General features: G+C 52.4%; 4 non-coding genes across 4 annotated transcripts; all 4 read right to left on the bottom strand.

Annotated features, from left to right (window-relative positions):
- Window positions 1–340: 340 nt before the first annotated feature.
- LOC138755910 (U1 spliceosomal RNA) lies at window positions 341–504 on the bottom strand. The gene has a single exon (XR_011352622.1). It is a non-coding gene; the product is annotated as a U1 spliceosomal RNA (small nuclear RNA).
- Window positions 505–6,421: 5,917 nt separating this feature from the next.
- LOC138755913 (U1 spliceosomal RNA) lies at window positions 6,422–6,585 on the bottom strand. Its single transcript, XR_011352625.1, has one exon. It is a non-coding gene; the product is annotated as a U1 spliceosomal RNA (small nuclear RNA).
- Window positions 6,586–12,504: 5,919 nt separating this feature from the next.
- LOC138755918 (U1 spliceosomal RNA) lies at window positions 12,505–12,668 on the bottom strand. The gene has a single exon (XR_011352630.1). It is a non-coding gene; the product is annotated as a U1 spliceosomal RNA (small nuclear RNA).
- Window positions 12,669–18,584: 5,916 nt separating this feature from the next.
- LOC138755920 (U1 spliceosomal RNA) lies at window positions 18,585–18,748 on the bottom strand. Its single transcript, XR_011352632.1, has one exon. It is a non-coding gene; the product is annotated as a U1 spliceosomal RNA (small nuclear RNA).
- Between the last annotated feature and the right edge of the window lie 3,400 nt (window positions 18,749–22,148).

Here is a 22,148-nt window from a genome sequence, read left to right as displayed (position 1 = left end):
ATCCCTGGGCCCCATAGTGGTATTTAGATTATGTCTTCTGATGCAACTGCATCCCTTCTTGCATAAGCTGTTCTAAATCCTCCATTACAGGGGGAAGCTGTATGGTGAAGATTTTGATAGGTTGTGTAGAAATTGGGTGATGAGAGTGAATTGGATTTGTTGTTTTAGTGGGGAGATTTGGTGAGCGTCAGAGGGTGAGTGAAGACGGGTGGAGATTTTGCAATGAGAGGGTCTCCCACGAAGACTATAACAGCACATGAAAGGACCATTAAGAAGAGAGAGTCGGTATGAAACGGGTTAATAATGAGTAGAAATGAATTCTGTCTTTGGAAGTAAAGATCAGGGGAGAGCGCGAACGCAGTCCCCCACTACCACAAATTTTGCAGTCGAGTATCCCGCATTTGGGGACATCGCAGGCGTCAGCACACCCGAAGTGCAATGGGATAGCCTCGTCCTGGGAGATCGGCCATCATGACCACCGATTCTCCCCTGCCAGGTAAGTATGCTTTTGCTCGCTCGTTCCCACTCCCCCAACCTCCAACCTTCCCCCTTTAGATCATAGCGAGCTGGATCTTTTTCAACCTTCTATTGCACCAACTCCCCACAATCAGTTTCCAATTCCAGATTTGACTTCGATTCTTTCATTATTGTTGATATTTTCTATATCTTCTACTTTGCTTCCCTTCATTTGCATATCTGCCGTAAAAGGAAGATCCCTTAGTGGGAGCGGCTTGCCATTGGACCCTGACCACTGAGTGTCGCACTGTTCCCGGCGCATGCGTGACGCTCACGAGAGTTGCCACCGCTGGCTGTGAAGCCAGCCATGACTGCAAATTGTGACATTAATTCACGAGTTAGGACGCATCACCGTTGCCAACACGTTCGTCCTCCCTTCGTTGTTTGACGGGCTTCTCCTCTGCTTTGAGCCCGACGTTGTCCGGCAGCAGAAGAGTTCTGGCCTTGTTGAGGGGGCAAGATTTTCCAAAGAAGCCAGACTCCATTGACCAACCTGCCAACTGTCCCGAGTGCCACTGGGACCCATCGGGAGGTGGGGCTGAGGAGGAAACACGCCGTCGAGGACCCGCCCATTTCCACCTGCCAATCGCGCGGTCTCCGCAGCCACGAACCCGGGTCCGTCCCCTAATTGGCTGAGGTGCTGGGAAGTCGGCTGATGGACAGGAAGGAGGAGTGTGAAAGACCTACCACTTGCGGTGGGTGACGTCATGGGCGCTAACGATGGCTCGGCTGCGCGTTTGGCCGAGATACGCTGGAGGCGCCTGATTTGAACGTGGCTCGCTGGGAGTGAGGGGGCGGAGCGCTGTGTGAACGGGTGGTGAGTGGATGAAGGTAGGGAGGGAGGGGGCGGAGGGCTGTGTGAGGGAGGGAGGAAGGGTTGGAGGGCTGCGTGACGGACGGTGTGGAGGAGTGGAAGGTGGAATGACAGGCAGGGGGTGGAGGGGAGGGTTGTTGGGAGGGTGTGAATGGGGTGATGGGTGGGGAAAGGAGTGAGTGAGTTGGACGGGATGGGAGTGAGTGGGGTGTAGGGGTAGGGTCGATGAGGGACAGAGGAGGGAGGAAGTGATTTGGGAGGAAACGGGGAGAAATGGGCGAGGGAGGTGGAGGAGCGGGTGTGATGGAGGGAGGGAGGGAGGGAGAGCATAACAAGAGGAAAGTGGAGGGATGGAGGATGCGGGTTGGGGCAGGGAGGAGGTGTGAAGGGGATGGAGGCAAGGAGACGTCTGTGGGAGAGGGGTTATTTTCTGGCAGAGGGGGTCTGTAGTCGAGTGGGGAGCTCCACTCAGTTGGGCGGGGTCTTTTGTCGGGGAGGGTGGGCTCTTGGACAGTGGGGCTGTAGTCTTGGAGACGGTGTCTGTAGTCTGGGGGAAGGGAATCTGTCATTTAGGGAGGCAGGTCTGTAGTCTGGGAGAGGTAGGTCTGTTGTCTGACAACCCCTTTTCAACCGAAAGGTTAAGTCGGTGCTCCTCCTGCCCGGGTTCTCCACTTTCAGGTGGCCACCTGACACCAGCTTTGGTGTACAAGAGGTGGCTTTACAGTTGGATATTGTGGCCAGCTGTAAGCGGCTATCGAACCCATTAATTGGTGAGTGAACAACCAGTGTTTAAAGCTGTCGTTCACACTAAACCAAGAAAAGCCGGGTCAGTGCGACCTTCTTCACAGAGATCCGACATCCCGGCGCAATGGTAGGCGGGACGTTCAGCATTAATGCAACGTCGTCGTCCCGGGAAGGCGCGGAAACTTTTACACTGATGTCAAACATGTTGCCTCTGACACTACTTACTTTGGCAACTAAGGACTAGGATGAAAATGACGCACCCCAATGCCGCATTCGTCATGTTAACACAGGTAAGGGAAGTGGTAAAAATGTGTACCATCTGACGAGCAGTGTAAAAGGGCCTGGGTGAGGGGGGTTCAGTCTGGGGAGAAGGGGGATGTTGTCTCTGGATGGCTGTGTCGTCTGGGGAAGTGGTAGTGTAGTCTGGGGAGGAGATGTAGTTTGGTGGAGGGGGGTGTATCTGGGGAGTGGAGTGTCATCTTGAGGAATGGGGCATCTCGGAGAGGGGGGATGTAACCTGTGTTGGGGGCTGTAGTCCAGGGATGGGGGTTGTAATCTTGGAGAAGGTGTCTCGTCCAGGAGAGAGCATCTATAGCCAGGAAGAGTGGGGCTTTAGTCTGAGAGAAGAGTGCCATCGATTCGGGTGGGTGGGGGGTGGGGGGAGGGGCACGTGGGTTGTAGTTTAATGGAGGTTGCTGTCTTCCGAAAGAGAAGGGTCTCCCTGCGCATGCGTAACACTCATTAGAGTTGCCACCGGTGGCTGTGAAGCCAGCCATGACTGCACATTGTGACATTAGTTCGCGAATTAGGACGCATCACCTTTGCCAGCACGTTCGTCCTCCTTTCGTTGTTCATGCTCGAGGTCACTGTCTTCTGTTCGGATACACAAACGGTCTGGAGACTGATGTGGGCAGTTTGCGTCGGCATTAGGCACCAGGGTGAACCTGGTAACTGTCCCGACTGGTCCACCATCCCTCATCACAGTCAGATCTGACCACCTGAAGGCACGGGGGATCTTATATGGAGAGGCTGAGGTGTGTTATAAGAATTGGTCAGAGGGAATTGCAAAGGTCCACCAAAATTTGGAACTGTGGACATGGTGCTCCCTCACGATTTTGGGGAAGAAATTGGTCAAACGGCGCGAGGTTTTCTCGGTTCTGCCACACCTGGGACAGGAGTGACCCATCCTTCACCTCTCCGCCCTGGCGCCCAACTGTGGGGAGTCCATAGTAAATCGTGTCCGAAAGAGCGCCGTCACTAAAACATGAGAACAAGGTGTTATTAAACTTGGCTCTCATTCTGATGACCACCCTCGTGTGTGGCTGCATCAGGTTGTGCGTGGAAGCAAAGGAGGAGGTCACCAAGTGCCACTACGTGCTGAGGTTCTAGCTGAATCAGGAGTTGCGAAAGATAAGCCTGGCCCCAAAGCCACGCTATGTCCCGGTCAGCTGGACTTTGCCACACCACCTATACTTTGTGGAAAGGTGTTTCCAGGAGAACATTTCTAACCAGAAGGCGATCAGGCAGTGACCAGCACGGAATGTCCTGCAGAAACTGGGAGAAGAGGACTCGATGGATCTGGTGGGATGGTACCCTGAGCTGACCCTCCGGAACATCTGGCACTGAGGCCTGGTGCAGCCAACGCGAGGAAACTGTGGGGAAGGGCCACCGTGTAGAGAAGTGGTGGACACCTTTGCTTAACATAAGAGCCACATATGGTTACAAAAATGTTATATAAATGTTGAAAAATACATGTAGGTAACAATATTTATTCATGAATGTATTTTTAAACACTGCTAATTGGGCACATACTGCACGAACGTGTAATAGGTGAATTTTTGTGGAACTAATTTTAGGGGAAAATTTCTACAACATGTATTCAACTTTTGACTGCTGTTACCAATGGAGACGTCAGGAGCATCGATGGGTGGAGGGGGGCGGGTGCAACCGAGGCGGAGTCCACGGTCAGGGCGTCGGGAGGTTCGGAGGGCGTGTGGTCGGGGTGTCACGCCCTTCGGTGGGTGAGCGGTTGTTACATTGGGAGCTTCTGTGCTGTGCGGTCGGCTGACAGGAGTTTCGGTGGGTAGCTTTGGTGGGCTGCTTTGGTGGGCTGGTGATGGGAGCTTAGGTGGTGTGTAATCAGGGCGTCAGCATCTTTGGTGGGTGGGCGGTCGGGGTATCCAGAGTCTCGGTGGGTGGGTGACCGGGGGCGGTCAGTGCAGCAGGAGCTCGGCTGGCATCGGGAGCTTCAGTGGGTGTGGGGTTGATACATTTGGAGCTTCGGTGGGAGGGCGGTTGGGTGACCAGACCTTCGGTGGGCGGGTTATCATGGCGTTGAGGGTTCGGCTGGTCGGACAGTCAGGAGTTCGGATGGGAGGGCAGCTAGAGCGATGTTCCATGACTAGGGTATCGCGAGCTCGGACGGACGTGCGGACTGCATCTTACTGACAATCCGTGAATTTCACGCATTAACACTACACAGTCAAAATACCTCGGTGAACCACAGGTCAATGTCAAAAGTCTGCACTTGTCTTGTGAGTCGTGGTTTGACCACCCCTGCTCTTGAGTCCTCCCATCATCAGACACTATAGTCAGGAAGAGTGGGGCTTTCGTCTGAGAGAAGAGTGCCGTCGTTTCGGGTGGGGGTGAGCGCGGGTGTTGTAGTTTAATGGAAGGAGCTGTAGTCTGGAACTGTGGACATGGTGCTCCCTCACGATTAGGGGCAAAATGGCGCGAGGATTTCTCGGTACTGCCATACGTGGCACAGGAGTGACCCATCCTTCACCTCTCAAAGGGGAGCGGGGTGGGGGTTTGGGGTGAAATGACAAGGTGTCACAGAGGTGGGAACCGGGAACAAAGGTCACGGTGTACATGGATGAGAATGTATAAAATGGGTGTAAAAAGCCTGAAAGTTTTCTTCTTTGTTAATAACTTATTGTGAAATGTATGCTTGTAGTTGATTTGAACTGTGCGGAGTTCTAATTAAAATGTGAAAAAGTGAAGTGCCTCTCATTTTGACTGAACGGTGTCATTGGCTTTCAAAAATAATGTTTTACCTAATTTCAATATTGGTTTCCGCAGCCTGTTGTTGGAAGCTGGGTTTATTTTTTCCAATGTGTTTTGAGCTAATTTTGGAAGTAGGACAGCAAAGGAGCAGTGAGGGGCTTTGTGGCTGAAGACCACACAGGCGGTGGGCTGGAGTTGATGAAGCCACACAGGCTGCGGGCTGCTGGTGACTGGCTTTAGACTGGCTGAAGGGGTAGCTGGTGTTGTAAGGGTGGCGAGGGCTTCCTAATCATGTGTGAGGTTTGCGCGTGTGTGTAGCTGGGATTAGCGATGGTTTGAACTGAAGGCTGCGTAGTTTGCAGGCTCCTGGACATAATGACTTTTGGGGATAGGGACGCCTGTCTTTTGCTTCCCTTTTACTGCCTGGGGAATTTTGGCGATAGCAAATCTTCGTCCGGCTTCTGATAGAGTTAAGGAAATTTGGTGTAATATGATAAGGCGGGGGGTGGGGGGGGGGGGTGGTGGGGCGGCGACGGGGGGCGTTGTCTTGGGTCAACTTTTCCCTCTCATTTTGTTCATTTTTGATTGGTCACAGTGTTTGAGCTACCGAAAGAAAATAGACACACACACACACACACACCGAGAGCAGTTCAGTTTATACAATGCTTTATTACAAAATCTAAAGCTGAATTCACACTACAATATGCAAGGCCTTGCCAATTATACTTTTCAACGCCTAGCAAGGACTGCACACTTGTATAGGTTGTCGGGGCGCCGGTAGCCGCTTCTCTACCTCCCTCGACCAGGACGTTAGCTGGACTCTTGAAGTTCTTCTTCTTGCTGAGAGATATTGCTACCTCTTGGAGAGTCTCAAACTTCAGCAGTGGGACCATGGCTTATATTACCCAAATGTTGTTTACTTCAGATCTTATCTCTTTGAACTAATGATTTAATAATCTTCAAGGTCTAATGACAGTCTGCAACCAACAAAAGACAACTGCATCCCTGGGCCCCATAGTGGTATTTAGATTATGTCTTCTGATGCAACTGCATCCCTTCTTGCATAAGCTGTTCTAAATCCTCCATTACAGGGGGAAGCTGTATGGTGAAGATTTTGATAGGTTGTGTAGAAATTGGGTGATGAGAGTGAATTGGATTTGTTGTTTTAGTGGGGAGATTTGGTGAGCGTCAGAGGGTGAGTGAAGACGGGTGGAGATTTTGCAATGAGAGGGTCTCCCACGAAGACTATAACAGCACATGAAAGGACCATTAAGAAGAGAGAGTCGGTATGAAACGGGTTAATAATGAGTAGAAATGAATTCTGTCTTTGGAAGTAAAGATCAGGGGAGAGCGCGAACGCAGTCCCCCACTACCACAAATTTTGCAGTCGAGTATCCCGCATTTGGGGACATCGCAGGCGTCAGCACACCCGAAGTGCAATGGGATAGCCTCGTCCTGGGAGATCGGCCATCATGAACACCGATTCTCCCCTGCCAGGTAAGTATGCTTTTGCTCGCTCGTTCCCACTCCCCCAACCTCCAACCTTCCCCCTTTAGATCATAGCGAGCTGGATCTTTTTCAACCTTCTATTGCACCAACTCCCCACAATCAGTTTCCAATTCCAGATTTGACTTCGATTCTTTCATTATTGTTGATATTTTCTATATCTTCTACTTTGCTTCCCTTCATTTGCATATCTGCCGTAAAAGGAAGATCCCTTAGTGGGAGCGGCTTGCCATTGGACCCTGACCACTGAGTGTCGCACTGTTCCCGGCGCATGCGTGACGCTCACGAGAGTTGCCACCGCTGGCTGTGAAGCCAGCCATGACTGCAAATTGTGACATTAATTCACGAGTTAGGACGCATCACCGTTGCCAACACGTTCGTCCTCCCTTCGTTGTTTGACGGGCTTCTCCTCTGCTTTGAGCCCGACGTTGTCCGGCAGCAGAAGAGTTCTGGCCTTGTTGAGGGGGCAAGATTTTCCAAAGAAGCCAGACTCCATTGACCAACCTGCCAACTGTCCCGTGTGCCACTGGGACCCATCGGGAGGTGGGGCTGAGGAGGAAACACGCCGTCGAGGACCCGCCCATTTCCACCTGCCAATCGCGCGGTCTCCGCAGCCACGAACCCGGGTCCGTCCCCTAATTGGCTGAGGTGCTGGGAAGTCGGCTGATGGACAGGAAGGAGGAGTGTGAAAGACCTACCACTTGCGGTGGGTGACGTCATGGGCGCTAACGATGGCTCGGCTGCGCGTTTGGCCGAGATACGCTGGAGGCGCCTGATTTGAACGTGGCTCGCTGGGAGTGAGGGGGCGGAGGGCTGTGTGAACGGGTGGTGAGTGGATGAAGGTAGGGAGGGAGGGGGCGGAGGGCTGTGTGAGGGAGGGAGGAAGGGTTGGAGGGCTGCGTGACGGACGGTGTGGAGGAGTGGAAGGTGGAATGACAGGCAGGGGGTGGAGGGGAGGGTTGTTGGGAGGGTGTGAATGGGGTGATGGGTGGGGAAAGGAGTGAGTGAGTTGGACGGGATGGGAGTGAGTGGGGTGTAGGGGTAGGGTCGATGAGGGACAGAGGAGGGAGGAAGTGATTTGGGAGGAAACGGGGAGAAATGGGCGAGGGAGGTGGAGGAGCGGGTGTGATGGAGGGAGGGAGGGAGGGAGAGCATAACAAGAGGAAAGTGGAGGGATGGAGGATGCGGGTTGGGGCAGGGAGGAGGTGTGAAGGGGATGGAGGCAAGGAGACGTCTGTGGGAGAGGGGTTATTTTCTGGCAGAGGGGGTCTGTAGTCGAGTGGGGAGCTCCACTCAGTTGGGCGGGGTCTTTTGTCGGGGAGGGTGGGCTCTTGGACAGTGGGGCTGTAGTCTTGGAGACGGTGTCTGTAGTCTGGGGGAAGGGAATCTGTCATTTAGGGAGGCAGGTCTGTAGTCTGGGAGAGGTAGGTCTGTTGTCTGACAACCCCTTTTCAACCGAAAGGTTAAGTCGGTGCTCCTCCTGCCCGGGTTCTCCACTTTCAGGTGGCCACCTGACACCAGCTTTGGTGTACAAGAGGTGGCTTTACAGTTGGATATTGTGGCCAGCTGTAAGCGGCTATCGAACCCATTAATTGGTGAGTGAACAACCAGTGTTTAAAGCTGTCGTTCACACTAAACCAAGAAAAGCCGGGTCAGTGCGACCTTCTTCACAGAGATCCGACATCCCGGCGCAATGGTAGGCGGGACGTTCAGCATTAATGCAACGTCGTCGTCCCGGGAAGGCGCGGAAACTTTTACACTGATGTCAAACATGTTGCCTCTGACACTACTTACTTTGGCAACTAAGGACTAGGATGAAAATGACGCACCCCAATGCCGCATTCGTCATGTTAACACAGGTAAGGGAAGTGGTAAAAATGTGTACCATCTGACGAGCAGTGTAAAAGGGCCTGGGTGAGGGGGGTTCAGTCTGGGGAGAAGGGGGATGTTGTCTCTGGATGGCTGTGTCGTCTGGGGAAGTGGTAGTGTAGTCTGGGGAGGAGATGTAGTTTGGTGGAGGGGGGTGTATCTGGGGAGTGGAGTGTCATCTTGAGGAATGGGGCATCTCGGAGAGGGGGGATGTAGCCTGTGTTGGGGGCTGTAGTCCAGGGATGGGGGTTGTAATCTTGGAGAAGGTGTCTCGTCCAGGAGAGAGCATCTATAGCCAGGAAGAGTGGGGCTTTAGTCTGAGAGAAGAGTGCCATCGATTCGGGTGGGTGGGGGGTGGGGGGAGGGGCACGTGGGTTGTAGTTTAATGGAGGTTGCTGTCTTCCGAAAGAGAAGGGTCTCCCTGCGCATGCGTAACACTCATTAGAGTTGCCACCGGTGGCTGTGAAGCCAGCCATGACTGCACATTGTGACATTAGTTCGCGAATTAGGACGCATCACCTTTGCCAGCACGTTCGTCCTCCTTTCGTTGTTCATGCTCGAGGTCACTGTCTTCTGTTCGGATACACAAACGGTCTGGAGACTGATGTGGGCAGTTTGCGTCGGCATTAGGCACCAGGGTGAACCTGGTAACTGTCCCGACTGGTCCACCATCCCTCATCACAGTCAGATCTGACCACCTGAAGGCACGGGGGATCTTATATGGAGAGGCTGAGGTGTGTTATAAGAATTGGTCAGAGGGAATTGCAAAGGTCCACCAAAATTTGGAACTGTGGACATGGTGCTCCCTCACGATTTTGGGGAAGAAATTGGTCAAACGGCGCGAGGTTTTCTCGGTTCTGCCACACCTGGGACAGGAGTGACCCATCCTTCACCTCTCCGCCCTGGCGCCCAACTGTGGGGAGTCCATAGTAAATCGTGTCCGAAAGAGCGCCGTCACTAAAACATGAGAACAAGGTGTTATTAAACTTGGCTCTCATTCTGATGACCACCCTCGTGTGTGGCTGCATCAGGTTGTGCGTGGAAGCAAAGGAGGAGGTCACCAAGTGCCACTACGTGCTGAGGTTCTAGCTGAATCAGGAGTTGCGAAAGATAAGCCTGGCCCCAAAGCCACGCTATGTCCCGGTCAGCTGGACTTTGCCACACCACCTATACTTTGTGGAAAGGTGTTTCCAGGAGAACATTTCTAACCAGAAGGCGATCAGGCAGTGACCAGCACGGAATGTCCTGCAGAAACTGGGAGAAGAGGACTCGATGGATCTGGTGGGATGGTACCCTGAGCTGACCCTCCGGAACATCTGGCACTGAGGCCTGGTGCAGCCAACGCGAGGAAACTGTGGGGAAGGGCCACCGTGTAGAGAAGTGGTGGACACCTTTGCTTAACATAAGAGCCACATATGGTTACAAAAATGTTATATAAATGTTGAAAAATACATGTAGGTAACAATATTTATTCATGAATGTATTTTTAAACACTGCTAATTGGGCACATACTGCACGAACGTGTAATAGGTGAATTTTTGTGGAACTAATTTTAGGGGAAAATTTCTACAACATGTATTCAACTTTTGACTGCTGTTACCAATGGAGACGTCAGGAGCATCGATGGGTGGAGGGGGGCGGGTGCAACCGAGGCGGAGTCCACGGTCAGGGCGTCGGGAGGTTCGGAGGGCGTGTGGTCGGGGTGTCACGCCCTTCGGTGGGTGAGCGGTTGTTACATTGGGAGCTTCTGTGCTGTGCGGTCGGCTGACAGGAGTTTCGGTGGGTAGCTTTGGTGGGCTGCTTTGGTGGGCTGGTGATGGGAGCTTTGGTGGTGTGTAATCAGGGCGTCAGCATCTTTGGTGGGTGGGCGGTCGGGGTATCCAGAGTCTCGGTGGGTGGGTGACCGGGGGCGGTCAGTGCAGCAGGAGCTCGGCTGGCATCGGGAGCTTCAGTGGGTGTGGGGTTGATACATTTGGAGCTTCGGTGGGAGGGCGGTTGGGTGACCAGACCTTCGGTGGGCGGGTTATCATGGCGTTGAGGGTTCGGCTGGTCGGACAGTCAGGAGTTCGGATGGGAGGGCAGCTAGAGCGATGTTCCATGACTAGGGTATCGCGAGCTCGGACGGACGTGCGGACTGCATCTTACTGACAATCCGTGAATTTCACGCATTAACACTACACAGTCAAAATACCTCGGTGAACCACAGGTCAATGTCAAAAGTCTGCACTTGTCTTGTGAGTCGTGGTTTGACCACCCCTGCTCTTGAGTCCTCCCATCATCAGACACTATAGTCAGGAAGAGTGGGGCTTTCGTCTGAGAGAAGAGTGCCGTCGTTTCGGGTGGGGGTGAGCGCGGGTGTTGTAGTTTAATGGAAGGAGCTGTAGTCTGGAACTGTGGACATGGTGCTCCCTCACGATTAGGGGCAAAATGGCGCGAGGATTTCTCGGTACTGCCATACGTGGCACAGGAGTGACCCATCCTTCACCTCTCAAAGGGGAGCGGGGTGGGGGTTTGGGGTGAAATGACAAGGTGTCACAGAGGTGGGAACCGGGAACAAAGGTCACGGTGTACATGGATGAGAATGTATAACATGGGTGTAAAAAGCCTGAAAGTTTTCTTCTTTGTTAATAACTTATTGTGAAATGTATGCTTGTAGTTGATTTGAACTGTGCGGAGTTCTAATTAAAATGTGAAAAAGTGAAGTGCCTCTCATTTTGACTGAACGGTGTCATTGGCTTTCAAAAATAATGTTTTACCTAATTTCAATATTGGTTTCCGCAGCCTGTTGTTGGAAGCTGGGTTTATTTTTTCCAATGTGTTTTGAGCTAATTTTGGAAGTAGGACAGCAAAGGAGCAGTGAGGGGCTTTGTGGCTGAAGACCACACAGGCGGTGGGCTGGAGTTGATGAAGCCACACAGGCTGCGGGCTGCTGGTGACTGGCTTTAGACTGGCTGAAGGGGTAGCTGGTGTTGTAAGGGTGGCGAGGGCTTCCTAATCATGTGTGAGGTTTGCGCGTGTGTGTAGCTGGGATTAGCGATGGTTTGAACTGAAGGCTGCGTAGTTTGCAGGCTCCTGGACATAATGACTTTTGGGGATAGGGACGCCTGTCTTTTGCTTCCCTTTTACTGCCTGGGGAATTTTGGCGATAGCAAATCTTCGTCCGGCTTCTGATAGAGTTAAGGAAATTTGGTGTAATATGATAAGGCGGGGGGTGGGGGGGGGGGGGTGGTGGGGCGGCGACGGGGGGCGTTGTCTTGGGTCAACTTTTCCCTCTCATTTTGTTCATTTTTGATTGGTCACAGTGTTTGAGCTACCGAAAGAAAATAGACACACACACACACACACACCGAGAGCAGTTCAGTTTATACAATGCTTTATTACAAAATCTAAAGCTGAATTCAAACTACAATATGCAAGGCCTTGCCAATTATACTTTTCAACGCCTAGCAAGGACTGCACACTTGTATAGGTTGTCGGGGCGCCGGTAGCCGCTTCTCTACCTCCCTCGACCAGGACGTTAGCTGGACTCTTGAAGTTCTTCTTCTTGCTGAGAGATATTGCTACCTCTTGGAGAGTCTCAAACTTCAGCAGTGGGACCATGGCTTATATTACCCAAATGTTGTTTACTTCAGATCTTATCTCTTTGAACTAATGATTTAATAATCTTCAAGGTCTCATGACAGTCTGCAACCAACAAAAGACAACTGCATCCCTGGGCCCCATAGTGGTATTTAGATTATGTCTTCTGATGCAACTGCATCCCTTCTTGCATAAGCTGTTCTAAATCCTCCATTACAGGGGGAAGCTGTATGGTGAAGATTTTGATAGGTTGTGTAGAAATTGGGTGATGAGAGTGAATTGGATTTGTTGTTTTAGTGGGGAGATTTGGTGAGCGTCAGAGGGTGAGTGAAGACGGGTGGAGAGTTTGCAATGAGAGGGTCTCCCACGAAGACTATAACAGCACATCAAAAGGACCATTAAGAAGAGAGAGTCGGTATGAAACAGGTTAATAATGAGTAGAAATGAATTCTGTCTTTGGAAGTAAAGATCAGGGGAGAGCGCGAACGCAGTCCCCCACTACTACAAATTTTGCAGTCGAGTATCCCGCATTTGGGGACATCGCAGGCGTCAGCACACCCGAAGTGCAATGGGATAGCCTCGTCCTGGGAGATCGGCCATCATGACCACCGATTCTCCCCTGCCAGGTAAGTATGCTTTCTCTCGCTCGTTCCCACTCCCCCAACCTCCAACCTTCCCCCTTTAGATCATAGCGAGCTGGATCTTTTTCAACCTTCTATTGCACCAACTCCCCACAATCAGTTTCCAATTCCAGATTTGACTTCGATTCTTTCATTATTGTTGATATTTTCTATATCTTCTACTTTGCTTCCCTTCATTTGCATATCTGCCGTAAAAGGAAGATCCCTTAGTGGGAGCGGCTTGCCATTGGACCCTGACCACTGAGTGTCGCACTGTTCCCGGCGCATGCGTGACGCTCACGAGAGTTGCCACCGCTGGCTGTGAAGCCAGCCATGACTGCAAATTGTGACATTAATTCACGAGTTAGGACGCATCACCGTTGCCAACACGTTCGTCCTCCCTTCGTTGTTTGACGGGCTTCTCCTCTGCTTTGAGCCCGACGTTGTCCGGCAGCAGAAGAGTTCTGGCCTTGTTGAGGGGGCAAGATTTTCCAAAGAAGCCAGACTCCATTGACCAACCTGCCAACTGTCCCGAGTGCCACTGGGACCCATCGGGAGGTGGGGCTGAGGAGGAAACACGCCGTCGAGGACCCACCCATTTCCACCTGCCAATCGCGCGGTCTCCGCAGCCACGAACCCGGGTCCGTCCCCTAATTGGCTGAGGTGCTGGGAAGTCGGCTGATGGACAGGAAGGAGGAGTGTGAAAGACCTACCACTTGCGGTGGGTGACGTCATGGGCGCTAACGATGGCTCGGCTGCGCGTTTGGCCGAGATACGCTGGAGGCGCCTGATTTGAACGTGGCTCGCTGGGAGTGAGGGGGCGGAGGGCTGTGTGAACGGGTGGTGAGTGGATGAAGGTAGGGAGGGAGGGGGCGGAGGGCTGTGTGAGGGAGGGAGGAAGGGTTGGAGGGCTGCGTGACGGACGGTGTGGAGGAGTGGAAGGTGGAATGACAGGCAGGGGGTGGAGGGGAGGGTTGTTGGGAGGGTGTGAATGGGGTGATGGGTGGGGAAAGGAGTGAGTGAGTTGGACGGGATGGGAGTGAGTGGGGTGTAGGGGTAGGGTCGATGAGGGACAGAGGAGGGAGGAAGTGATTTGGGAGGAAACGGGGAGAAATGGGCGAGGGAGGTGGAGGAGCGGGTGTGATGGAGGGAGGGAGGGAGGGAGAGCATAACAAGAGGAAAGTGGAGGGATGGAGGATGCGGGTTGGGGCAGGGAGGAGGTGTGAAGGGGATGGAGGCAAGGAGACGTCTGTGGGAGAGGGGTTATTTTCTGGCAGAGGGGGTCTGTAGTCGAGTGGGGAGCTCCACTCAGTTGGGCGGGGTCTTTTGTCGGGGAGGGTGGGCTCTTGGACAGTGGGGCTGTAGTCTTGGAGACGGTGTCTGTAGTCTGGGGGAAGGGAATCTGTCATTTAGGGAGGCAGGTCTGTAGTCTGGGAGAGGTAGGTCTGTTGTCTGACAACCCCTTTTCAACCGAAAGGTTAAGTCGGTGCTCCTCCTGCCCGGGTTCTCCACTTTCAGGTGGCCACCTGACACCAGCTTTGGTGTACAAGAGGTGGCTTTACAGTTGGATATTGTGGCCAGCTGTAAGCGGCTATCGAACCCATTAATTGGTGAGTGAACAACCAGTGTTTAAAGCTGTCGTTCACACTAAACCAAGAAAAGCCGGGTCAGTGCGACCTTCTTCACAGAGATCCGACATCCCGGCGCAATGGTAGGCGGGACGTTCAGCATTAATGCAACGTCGTCGTCCCGGGAAGGCGCGGAAACTTTTACACTGATGTCAAACATGTTGCCTCTGACACTACTTACTTTGGCAACTAAGGACTAGGATGAAAATGACGCACCCCAATGCCGCATTCGTCATGTTAACACAGGTAAGGGAAGTGGTAAAAATGTGTACCATCTGACGAGCAGTGTAAAAGGGCCTGGGTGAGGGGGGTTCAGTCTGGGGAGAAGGGGGATGTTGTCTCTGGATGGCTGTGTCGTCTGGGGAAGTGGTAGTGTAGTCTGGGGAGGAGATGTAGTTTGGTGGAGGGGGGTGTATCTGGGGAGTGGAGTGTCATCTTGAGGAATGGGGCATCTCGGAGAGGGGGGATGTAGCCTGTGTTGGGGGCTGTAGTCCAGGGATGGGGGTTGTAATCTTGGAGAAGGTGTCTCGTCCAGGAGAGAGCATCTATAGCCAGGAAGAGTGGGGCTTTAGTCTGAGAGAAGAGTGCCATCGATTCGGGTGGGTGGGGGGTGGGGGGAGGGGCACGTGGGTTGTAGTTTAATGGAGGTTGCTGTCTTCCGAAAGAGAAGGGTCTCCCTGCGCATGCGTAACACTCATTAGAGTTGCCACCGGTGGCTGTGAAGCCAGCCATGACTGCACATTGTGACATTAGTTCGCGAATTAGGACGCATCACCTTTGCCAGCACGTTCGTCCTCCTTTCGTTGTTCATGCTCGAGGTCACTGTCTTCTGTTCGGATACACAAACGGTCTGGAGACTGATGTGGGCAGTTTGCGTCGGCATTAGGCACCAGGGTGAACCTGGTAACTGTCCCGACTGGTCCACCATCCCTCATCACAGTCAGATCTGACCACCTGAAGGCACGGGGGATCTTATATGGAGAGGCTGAGGTGTGTTATAAGAATTGGTCAGAGGGAATTGCAAAGGTCCACCAAAATTTGGAACTGTGGACATGGTGCTCCCTCACGATTTTGGGGAAGAAATTGGTCAAACGGCGCGAGGTTTTCTCGGTTCTGCCACACCTGGGACAGGAGTGACCCATCCTTCACCTCTCCGCCCTGGCGCCCAACTGTGGGGAGTCCATAGTAAATCGTGTCCGAAAGAGCGCCGTCACTAAAACATGAGAACAAGGTGTTATTAAACTTGGCTCTCATTCTGATGACCACCCTCGTGTGTGGCTGCATCAGGTTGTGCGTGGAAGCAAAGGAGGAGGTCACCAAGTGCCACTACGTGCTGAGGTTCTAGCTGAATCAGGAGTTGCGAAAGATAAGCCTGGCCCCAAAGCCACGCTATGTCCCGGTCAGCTGGACTTTGCCACACCACCTATACTTTGTGGAAAGGTGTTTCCAGGAGAACATTTCTAACCAGAAGGCGATCAGGCAGTGACCAGCACGGAATGTCCTGCAGAAACTGGGAGAAGAGGACTCGATGGATCTGGTGGGATGGTACCCTGAGCTGACCCTCCGGAACATCTGGCACTGAGGCCTGGTGCAGCCAACGCGAGGAAACTGTGGGGAAGGGCCACCGTGTAGAGAAGTGGTGGACACCTTTGCTTAACATAAGAGCCACATATGGTTACAAAAATGTTATATAAATGTTGAAAAATACATGTAGGTAACAATATTTATTCATGAATGTATTTTTAAACACTGCTAATTGGGCACATACTGCACGAACGTGTCATAGGTGAATTTTTGTGGAACTAATTTTAGGGGAAAATTTCTACAACATGTATTCAACTTTTGACTGCTGTTACCAATGGAGACGTCAGGAGCATCGATGGGTGGAGGGGGGCGGGTGCAACCGAGGCGGAGTCCACGGTCAGGGCGTCGGGAGGTTCGGAGGGCGTGTGGTCGGGGTGTCACGCCCTTCGGTGGGTGAGCGGTTGTTACATTGGGAGCTTCTGTGCTGTGCGGTCGGCTGACAGGAGTTTCGGTGGGTAGCTTTGGTGGGCTGCTTTGGTGGGCTGGTGATGGGAGCTTTGGTGGTGTGTAATCAGGGCGTCAGCATCTTTGGTGGGTGGGCGGTCGGGGTATCCAGAGTCTCGGTGGGTGGGTGACCGGGGGCGGTCAGTGCAGCAGGAGCTCGGCTGGCATCGGGAGCTTCAGTGGGTGTGGGGTTGATACATTTGGAGCTTCGGTGGGAGGGCGGTTGGGTGACCAGACCTTCGGTGGGCGGGTTATCATGGCGTTGAGGGTTCGGCTGGTCGGACAGTCAGGAGTTCGGATGGGAGGGCAGCTAGAGCGATGTTCCATGACTAGGGTATCGCGAGCTCGGACGGACGTGCGGACTGCATCTTACTGACAATCCGTGAATTTCACGCATTAACACTACACAGTCAAAATACCTCGGTGAACCACAGGTCAATGTCAAAAGTCTGCACTTGTCTTGTGAGTCGTGGTTTGACCACCCCTGCTCTTGAGTCCTCCCATCATCAGACACTATAGTCAGGAAGAGTGGGGCTTTCGTCTGAGAGAAGAGTGCCGTCGTTTCGGGTGGGGGTGAGCGCGGGTGTTGTAGTTTAATGGAAGGAGCTGTAGTCTGGAACTGTGGACATGGTGCTCCCTCACGATTAGGGGCAAAATGGCGCGAGGATTTCTCGGTACTGCCATACGTGGCACAGGAGTGACCCATCCTTCACCTCTCAAAGGGGAGCGGGGTGGGGGTTTGGGGTGAAATGACAAGGTGTCACAGAGGTGGGAACCGGGAACAAAGGTCACGGTGTACATGGATGAGAATGTATAAAATGGGTGTAAAAAGCCTGAAAGTTTTCTTCTTTGTTAATAACTTATTGTGAAATGTATGCTTGTAGTTGATTTGAACTGTGCGGAGTTCTAATTAAAATGTGAAAAAGTGAAGTGACTCTCATTTTGACTGAACGGTGTCATTGGCTTTCAAAAATAATGTTTTACCTAATTTCAATATTGGTTTCCGCAGCCTGTTGTTGGAAGCTGGGTTTATTTTTTCCAATGTGTTTTGAGCTAATTTTGGAAGTAGGACAGCAAAGGAGCAGTGAGGGGCTTTGTGGCTGAAGACCACACAGGCGGTGGGCTGGAGTTGATGAAGCCACACAGGCTGCGAGCTGCTGGTGACTGGCTTTAGACTGGCTGAAGGGGTAGCTGGTGTTGTAAGGGTGGCGAGGGCTTCCTAATCATGTGTGAGGTTTGCGCGTGTGTGTAGCTGGGATTAGCGATGGTTTGAACTGAAGGCTGCGTAGTTTGCAGGCTCCTGGACATAATGACTTTTGGGGATAGGGACGCCTGTCTTTTGCTTCCCTTTTACTGCCTGGGGAATTTTGGCGATAGCAAATCTTCGTCCGGCTTCTGATAGAGTTAAGGAAATTTGGTGTAATATGATAAGGCGGGGTGGGGGGGGGGGTGTGGTGGGGCGGCGACGGGGGGCGTTGTCTTGGGTCAACTTTTCCCTCTCATTTTGTTCATTTTTGATTGGTCACAGTGTTTGAGCTACCGAAAGAAAATAGACACACACACACACACACACCGAGAGCAGTTCAGTTTATACAATGCTTTATTACAAAATCTAAAGCTGAATTCAAACTACAATATGCAAGGCCTTGCCAATTATACTTTTCAACGCCTAGCAAGGACTGCACACTTGTATAGGTTGTCGGGGCGCCGGTAGCCGCTTCTCTACCTCCCTCGACCAGGACGTTAGCTGGACTCTTGAAGTTCTTCTTCTTGCTGAGAGATATTGCTACCTCTTGGAGAGTCTCAAACTTCAGCAGTGGGACCATGGCTTATATTACCCAAATGTTGTTTACTTCAGATCTTATCACTTTGAACTAATGATTTAATAATCTTCAAGGTCTCATGACAGTCTGCAACCAACAAAAGACAACTGCATCCCTGGGCCCCATAGTGGTATTTAGATTATGTCTTCTGATGCAACTGCATCCCTTCTTGCATAAGCTGTTCTAAATCCTCCATTACAGGGGGAAGCTGTATGGTGAAGATTTTGATAGGTTGTGTAGAAATTGGGTGATGAGAGTGAATTGGATTTGTTGTTATAGTGGGGAGATTTGGTGAGCGTCAGAGGGTGAGTGAAGACGGGTGGAGATTTTGCAATGAGAGGGTCTCCCACGAAGACTATAACAGCACATGAAAGGACCATTAAGAAGAGAGAGTCGGTATGAAACAGGTTAATAATGAGTAGAAATGAATTCTGTCTTTGGAAGTAAAGATCAGGGGAGAGCGCGAATGCAGTCCCCCACTACCACAAATTTTGCAGTCGAGTATCCCGCATTTGGGGACATCGCAGGCGTCAGCACACCCGAAGTGCAATGGGATAGCCTCGTCCTGGGAGATCGGCCATCATGACCACCGATTCTCCCCTGCCAGGTAAGTATGCTTTCGCTCTCTCGTTCCCACTCCCCCAACCTCCAACCTTCCCCCTTTAGATCATAGCGAGCTGGATCTTTTTCAACCTTCTATTGCACCAACTCCCCACAATCAGTTTCCAATTCCAGATTTGACTTCGATTCTTTCATTATTGTTGATATTTTCTATATCTTCTACTTTGCTTCCCTTCCTTTGCATATCTGCCGTAAAAGGAAGATCCCTTAGTGGGAGCGGCTTGCCATTGGACCCTGACCACTGAGTGTCGCACTGTTCCCGGCGCATGCGTGACGCTCACGAGAGTTGCCACCGCTGGCTGTGAAGCCAGCCATGACTGCAAATTGTGACATTAATTCACGAGTTAGGACGCATCACCGTTGCCAACACGTTCGTCCTCCCTTCGTTGTTTGACGGGCTTCTCCTCTGCTTTGAGCCCGACGTTGTCCGGCAGCAGAAGAGTTCTGGCCTTGTTGAGGGGGCAAGATTTTCCAAAGAAGCCAGACTCCATTGACCAACCTGCCAACTGTCCCGAGTGCCACTGGGACCCATCGGGAGGTGGGGCTGAGGAGGAAACACGCCGTCGAGGACCCGCCCATTTCCACCTGCCAATCGCGCGGTCTCCGCAGCCACGAACCCGGGTCCGTCCCCTAATTGGCTGAGGTGCTGGGAAGTCGGCTGATGGACAGGAAGGAGGAGTGTGAAAGACCTACCACTTGCGGTGGGTGACGTCATGGGCGCTAACGATGGCTCGGCTGCGCGTTTGGCCGAGATACGCTGGAGGCGCCTGATTTGAACGTGGCTCGCTGGGAGTGAGGGGGCGGAGGGCTGTGTGAGGGAGGGAGGAAGGGTTGGAGGGCTGCGTGACGGACGGTGTGGAGGAGTGGAAGGTGGAATGACAGGCAGGGGGTGGAGGGGAGGGTTGTTGGGAGGGTGTGAATGGGGTGATGGGTGGGGAAAGGAGTGAGTGAGTTGGACGGGATGGGAGTGAGTGGGGTGTAGGGGTAGGGTCGATGAGGGACAGAGGAGGGAGGAAGTGATTTGGGAGGAAACGGGGAGAAATGGGCGAGGGAGGTGGAGGAGCGGGTGTGATGGAGGGAGGGAGGGAGGGAGAGCATAACAAGAGGAAAGTGGAGGGATGGAGGATGCGGGTTGGGGCAGGGAGGAGGTGTGAAGGGGATGGAGGCAAGGAGACGTCTGTGGGAGAGGGGTTATTTTCTGGCAGAGGGGGTCTGTAGTCGAGTGGGGAGCTCCACTCAGTTGGGCGGGGTCTTTTGTCGGGGAGGGTGGGCTCTTGGACAGTGGGGTTGTAGTCTTGGAGACGGTGTCTGTAGTCTGGGGGAAGGGAATCTGTCATTTAGGGAGGCAGGTCTGTAGTCTGGGAGAGGTAGGTCTGTTGTCTGACAACCCCTTTTCAACCGAAAGGTTAAGTCGGTGCTCCTCCTGCCCGGGTTCTCCACTTTCAGGTGGCCACCTGACACCAGCTTTGGTGTACAAGAGGTGGCTTTACAGTTGGATATTGTGGCCAGCTGTAAGCGGCTATCGAACCCATTAATTGGTGAGTGAACAACCAGTGTTTAAAGCTGTCGTTCACACTAAACCAAGAAAAGCCGGGTCAGTGCGACCTTCTTCACAGAGATCCGACATCCCGGCGCAATGGTAGGCGGGACGTTCAGCATTAATGCAACGTCGTCGTCCCGGGAAGGCGCGGAAACTTTTACACTGATGTCAAACATGTTGCCTCTGACACTACTTACTTTGGCAACTAAGGACTAGGATGAAAATGACGCACCCCAATGCCGCATTCGTCATGTTAACACAGGTAAGGGAAGTGGTAAAAATGTGTACCATCTGACGAGCAGTGTAAAAGGGCCTGGGTGAGGGGGGTTCAGTCTGGGGAGAAGGGGGATGTTGTCTCTGGATGGCTGTGTCGTCTGGGGAAGTGGTAGTGTAGTCTGGGGAGGAGATGTAGTTTGGTGGAGGGGGGTGTATCTGGGGAGTGGAGTGTCATCTTGAGGAATGGGGCATCTCGGAGAGGGGGGATGTAGCCTGTGTTGGGGGCTGTAGTCCAGGGATGGGGGTTGTAATCTTGGAGAAGGTGTCTCGTCCAGGAGAGAGCATCTATAGCCAGGAAGAGTGGGGCTTTAGTCTGAGAGAAGAGTGCCATCGATTCGGGTGGGTGGGGGGTGGGGGGAGGGGCACGTGGGTTGTAGTTTAATGGAGGTTGCTGTCTTCCGAAAGAGAAGGGTCTCCCTGCGCATGCGTAACACTCATTAGAGTTGCCACCGGTGGCTGTGAAGCCAGCCATGACTGCACATTGTGACATTAGTTCGCGAATTAGGACGCATCACCTTTGCCAGCACGTTCGTCCTCCTTTCGTTGTTCATGCTCGAGGTCACTGTCTTCTGTTCGGATACACAAACGGTCTGGAGACTGATGTGGGCAGTTTGCGTCGGCATTAGGCACCAGGGTGAACCTGGTAACTGTCCCGACTGGTCCACCATCCCTCATCACAGTCAGATCTGACCACCTGAAGGCACGGGGGATCTTATATGGAGAGGCTGAGGTGTGTTATAAGAATTGGTCAGAGGGAATTGCAAAGGTCCACCAAAATTTGGAACTGTGGACATGGTGCTCCCTCACGATTTTGGGGAAGAAATTGGTCAAACGGCGCGAGGTTTTCTCGGTTCTGCCACACCTGGGACAGGAGTGACCCATCCTTCACCTCTCCGCCCTGGCGCCCAACTGTGGGGAGTCCATAGTAAATCGTGTCCGAAAGAGCGCCGTCACTAAAACATGAGAACAAGGTGTTATTAAACTTGGCTCTCATTCTGATGACCACCCTCGTGTGTGGCTGCATCAGGTTGTGCGTGGAAGCAAAGGAGGAGGTCACCAAGTGCCACTACGTGCTGAGGTTCTAGCTGAATCAGGAGTTGCGAAAGATAAGCCTGGCCCCAAAGCCACGCTATGTCCCGGTCAGCTGGACTTTGCCACACCACCTATACTTTGTGGAAAGGTGTTTCCAGGAGAACATTTCTAACCAGAAGGCGATCAGGCAGTGACCAGCACGGAATGTCCTGCAGAAACTGGGAGAAGAGGACTCGATGGATCTGGTGGGATGGTACCCTGAGCTGACCCTCCGGAACATCTGGCACTGAGGCCTGGTGCAGCCAACGCGAGGAAACTGTGGGGAAGGGCCACCGTGTAGAGAAGTGGTGGACACCTTTGCTTAACATAAGAGCCACATATGGTTACAAAAATGTTATATAAATGTTGAAAAATACATGTAGGTAACAATATTTATTCATGAATGTATTTTTAAACACTGCTAATTGGGCACATACTGCACGAACGTGTAATAGGTGAATTTTTGTGGAACTAATTTTAGGGGAAAATTTCTACAACATGTATTCA

The sequence above is a fragment of the Narcine bancroftii genome, chromosome 2 (genome assembly GCF_036971445.1).
Source record: "Narcine bancroftii isolate sNarBan1 chromosome 2, sNarBan1.hap1, whole genome shotgun sequence".
Taxonomy (NCBI): Eukaryota; Metazoa; Chordata; class Chondrichthyes; order Torpediniformes; family Narcinidae; genus Narcine; species Narcine bancroftii.
This window is presented reverse-complemented; position numbering and strand designations above follow the sequence as displayed.